Source organism: Camelus bactrianus, chromosome 3 (assembly GCF_048773025.1).
Source record: "Camelus bactrianus isolate YW-2024 breed Bactrian camel chromosome 3, ASM4877302v1, whole genome shotgun sequence".
Lineage (NCBI taxonomy): Eukaryota > Metazoa > Chordata > Mammalia > Artiodactyla > Camelidae > Camelus > Camelus bactrianus.
This window is the reverse complement of record NC_133541.1, coordinates 38898080-38903483: the sequence shown is the minus strand read 5'-3', so window position 1 is coordinate 38903483 and position 5404 is coordinate 38898080. Positions and strand designations below refer to the sequence as shown.

General features: G+C 39.5%; 1 non-coding gene across 1 annotated transcript; it reads left to right on the top strand.

Moving 5' to 3' along the window:
- Positions 1-1122: 1122 nt before the first annotated feature.
- LOC123611679 (U6 spliceosomal RNA) lies at positions 1123-1226 on the top strand. The gene has a single exon (XR_006718782.1). It is a non-coding gene; the product is annotated as a U6 spliceosomal RNA (small nuclear RNA).
- Positions 1227-5404: the final 4178 nt, after the last annotated feature.

Sequence of the window (5404 nt, the reverse complement as noted above, 5' to 3'; positions counted from 1 at the left end):
TCATCTCTGCCATATCCCATTGGTTGAGCAATCCAGAGCCCAGATTCAGGGGTGGGGACATGAACCATACCTCTCAATAGGAAAAGTGCCAAAGCATTTGGGACCATGTTTTAAAACCTCCTCAGTACCTATTAGAGTTCATCTCCAGGTTTGTATAGCTGGGATCCCTCAGCTTTTGTTGACCTTTGGGCTCCCAGTTAAATGAGCTGATCTCGGACTCTGTTGTTGCCTCCATACTAAAGTTATTCCTCTCATCCACACCCTGGAGACCTCATAAGCAGCATCCCACTCTGGGAAGGAAAAAGATCCACCAGCCCCATGCTCCACCTGTGTTGACAGTGGTGTTAGAGCTCAAGCCTTAGACCATGCCTCCTGCCACTCATAACAGTCCTCTTGTAGACTTTTCTCTGAAGTGTTCTGTTAGTTTCTCACAATATCCCGTCAACGTCATCATCTTAGAAGATGACACAGGAAGAAAGAACACACAATACTACTCTCAAAATCAAACTGTTCTCTGACTATTACCAGTCTTCCCCACCCCTGATTGTGTTCTCTAACCCTCTTGCGTCAGGATGAATTCCTCCTGCAGTTGAGGCAGAGTCTGTGAGGTTAAGAGGGGCCCCTAGGTGCCAACCCACCCCACCCCATCTCCCCATTTTTCTCATTGTTGCCATCTTTACCCAATACACATCTTGTTTGAGCCTCAGCTCCAGGCCACACAGACTACATAATTTGAGAGGCCCAGTGCAAAAAGAAATGGTGGGACCCCTTGATCAAAAAGCAAAAATAAGTGCCCTTCAATGTGCCAAAATATAAAGATTTTCTTTTCTTCAGTCTCTCCTGACTCATCACGGTGTTTTATTGTTCTAAGTAAAGAAAAATTAAAATAAATTATTGGCATGAATTTTACCATTCATTTATGTAGATGCAATGTTAGTTTTAAATGCAAATATAATAGCATTTACTTGCATGCAGAATCACCAAAATTACACAATTCATATTTCATGGTCTGTATTTGCATGTTTTTTTTTCTTACCAGACAGTGAAACACTGAACAAAACTAACTCAACTTTTTTATTTTACTTCTTTTTTTAAAAATATGTAATTAAAACCCAGATTCTTGTGCTCGCCTCGGCAGCACATATACTGAAACTGGAATAATATAGAGATTAGCGTGGCCCTTGCACAAGGGTGACGCACAAATTCGTGAAGTATTCCATATTTTTAAATGAAAAATAAAAAATTAATTAATTAATTAAAAAAAAACCCCACCAGATTCTTTTATTCATTTCCAAACAGAAATTAGAGGTGGGTAGGGTATAGCTCAAGTGGTAGAGTGTATGCTTAGCATACACAACATCCTGGGTTCAATCCCCAGTACCTCCTCTAAAAATAAATAAGTAAACCTAATTACCGCCCAGTCCACCACCAAAATTCAAGAAATTAGAGAGCAAATGCAGATAAGAGTTTCAAATGACTGCTCCTCTGGGTACAGGGGTTCTTTTGGAGTGAAAGAAATGTCTTAGAACTAGATAGGGGTGATGGCTGCACAACTATTTCACTTTTTCATATACATACATTCTACCAACATGGTCTACCTTCAGCTTTCCAATGGCTAAGGAATGACTAAAAAGGAAAGCAAAAAGCAAAAAATGAGTTACTATATTTCCCTTTCATGTCATCATTCTCACTTGGCTAATACAAGGGATTAACATAGGTAAGAAAGGGTGTGATAAGGTTCCTTGGTGATTCTTATTTGTTAGAACACCACTGCCTTTTTTTTTTTTTTCTTTCTGTTTTGGAGACAAATTCTGGTTCAAGCAGATAACATGGCCTCTGGGGGCTGCGATGGCCTTGCTGGTTACTCGGCCATAGATGCAATCAATATGCTGCCTTGCACTTGCTTGGAGTCTATAGAGCTGTCCCCCCACCCCTTGTGAATCCACAGAAATTCTGTGCCTGTGGGTGTCATGAATAGTATGTGCAACTGGAACAGCAGTAAGGAGCAGACACATATATTGTGCATGTCTCCTCTGTTGCTGTGTGGCTTCATTGTGCCAACAAACTTCACTTGCAAAACACAAGTTCAAAGATAGAATTATTAAGAATTTGAAGACTGCACAGCAGAGCATTAAACCTAGTGTGGAGCATTTCTGAGCTCGGAGTCTTGTGCTATTGGGTATGTTGTAAGTCTATGAAGCCCATTCTGGTTCCAGGGCCCAAATGCAGCTTCTCAGGATGTTTATCATGTCCTGAGCAAAAGGCAGAGCCTGGGAAACTACTGCAATATTTGGGGACATCATTTGGAATTAAAATCAATTTTCTTAAATTATTTAATTTCTAAATGGCATGGATTATGCAATAGCATTATGGGTGGGGAACTTAGACGTTTTCTAACTGGCAGGTCTCTTCTATGGCCCTATCTATCAGTTTGATTTTCTAATTTTCTCTTCTTTATCTGTTCTGTCTCTTTAGTTTACAATTATAATTACCATTTAGTAAAATGCACAGGTCTTAAGTGTCCAGCTCGCTGACTTTTTACCTATGTATACACCTATGTAACCACTGCCTGGGCATGATATGGAATATTTCCATCACCCCAGATAGTTCTCTTGTGCCCATTCTCAGTCAGTAACCACCAATCACTCACCAAAGTTTGCCACTCTTCTGATTTCTAGTACTCTAAAATAGTTCTGCCTCCTTGTCTTTTCTATAACTTTATTTAAAAAAAAAAAAAAAGGAATCAAACAGTGTATATTCTTTTGTGTCTGCTCTGCATAATGTTTTTTGAGATTCATCCAGGCTGTTGCAGGTAGAGTTTATCTATTCCAGTGTTAATGGACATTTGAGTTATTTCTAGGTTGGTGCTATTATCAATTAAGCTGCTCTAAACATTCATGTGTAAGTCTTTATGTGAACATTTGTTTTCTTTTCTCTTGGGTAAATACTTAAGAGTGAAAATGCTGAGTCATACAGTGGCAGATATTTTACTTGAGTAGAAGTTGCCACAGAGTTTGCCGAAGTAGTTATACAATTTTACACTCTCACCAGCAATGTATGAGAACTCTCTTTTCTTTTGCTTCTTCCTTTTTCTGTTTTGCCTCCTTGCTTTCCCAGCCTCATAATTGTTCCCATATAATTGAGAAGAGAGCTGTTAATTTAGGAACAAACTATGGTATTAGCTAAAGAAGAGAAGGAACTGAAAGTCTGAGAAGGTCCTCAGCAATTTAGTAGTATTTTAGTACTATCACAAAGAAAAAGAGTGTGTGTGTGTAGAGGAAATGTATATTCTTAATGTGTTCTTAGATAATTTATGGGACCAACCAGGAACTGGGAACTTTAGGAACATTGAACTTATTCCCCTGCTCTTCATATTTCAATGTAATCTTAAAAAATTAGCCATCCCAGAATAATGGGAGTCATTATTTTATTTAAAAAATCTGAGATATTTACAGATGGTTATGATGTGCAGCCTACATGTGACATTTGTAGAAGAGATAACTTAACAGATAGTACCGGATAATATTATCTGTTTTTATTGAATTCACTGAATAGTTTATTATTTAAGAGGCCTTAGCATTTCCTTTATATTTTCTTCAACAAAATCTTCCTTGTTTGTAAAATAGCTACAACATTTAAGATATGAAAAAACAGATACAGATGTGTATACTATATATATATTTAAAATAACTTTGCTAAGATCCTATGTCAAAGGTAGAAGATAGCCCTAATATACAGCTGTGATTACCTGACCTGTCCAGTTTAAAGGGAAGCTGGGACATTAGGGGTTGCTGGTCAACAATAAGTGGCTGAGGGACCTGATCCCAGAAGAGGGCAGCCAAGAGCTTAGGAGAGACTGGGCTGAGACCCAGGGTGACTATGAAAGCCATTCTTGTCCATTGTGGAAATTCCCAGGGAGATATAAGACCAATTTGGGGCATAATGAACTCCAACTTGACTAGACTAGGAATTAAAGTTAGCAGAGGAAGCTAAGAACCAGCCCGAGCATCCCAGAATGAAAGTAAGAAAAAGCAGAAAGTTGCTGGCATGTGTCAAAGTCAGGGGCAAGAGAGAGATGATAGATCAAGATCCACGAAAAGAACAGATTGACTCACAAGTTTTTCTATTATTTTTATTATTTTAATGGAGGTACTGGGGATTGAAGCCAGGTCCTCGCGCGTGCTAAGCACACTAAATATGCTGAGCTATACACACTCCTATCCCTGATGCTCTTTCTATTTTTTAAAAAATATTTTCCCTTTAAAATATTCGCAATCATTATGATACCCTGGAAATTATAAGAAAGGTTCATTCTGATGATGAGTTTGGGGGCACTTTTAGGGATGGAAGCCAGAAGAAAGTTGTGATATACCATTGTACCAGGCCTTTAGCCTCTCTTGAAGTACTTTTGAGAGTAAGGGCTAATGCTCAATTAAAAGCCATCTAGATGGTAGCTGGAGTCTCCTGTGTTACAAAACCTAGACAGGATTGGCCTGAGTGCTCACTGCTTACTGTGGGAAGTCCAAAGGCCCCTCTGAGATTTCTGTGAATCTCTAGGAGTGAGGAGGCAGGTGTTGGGTATTACATTCTCGTGGTCACCCTTATGTATGTAAAGCAAAGCATTTGGAACAAATCTTGGCACGCTTTACAGGTGATCATTATTTCCCCCTCTTCATCTTCTTTCTCCTTCTCTTTTGCATCCTCCTCCTCTTTATTACTGTGATGACCTCTGACTCTGAGTTCCTACTTCCACTGGACACTGGCCAGTCAATGGACTGTCTCATCATTTCTTACTCAGGGTTTCACATTCTGCACCACTTGGATCCATTGGTGAATTCCATTCCCTTTCTCAGTTGATACACACTCAAAACCCCACAACGCCCGTCTCCCCCCAACACACGTGGGTATGTATATCTGTTAACTTGAAGTCTTTTTGCTTTTATCAGAATTTAGTGAAAATTTGGGGTGACAAATGTGATATGAATACTTCCAGCTCAACAATGAACTCCTTCCACTTGAAAACTAGGCACTTCTTAAAAGCCCTTTCCTCAGGAGCTGTTCTGTTGGCTTCCCATCCATATAGAAGCTCAGCAACACTCTGGCTAACTTGTTTCTCTTCCTTTCTCCTGGGTCCTTTCTCTTTAGCACACTCTCCTTCCTGATTGCAGCCCCATATGCAAATTCTTATGCAGAGTACATAGTTCTGGCTGGTGTCTACTTCCAAGCTAAGGTCCAGACCCACTTTTGCATATTCAAACCCATCCAAATATTCAGCAGAATGAAAAGGCTTTTATTTACCATGCTCTATTCTCCTTCTCAGGACATTGGTGATTGTAAATTTCATTTTCTACCTCTTCTTTGCACAAGGCAGGTAGAGTGAGGGAGATTTAGTAGGAAGGTACTG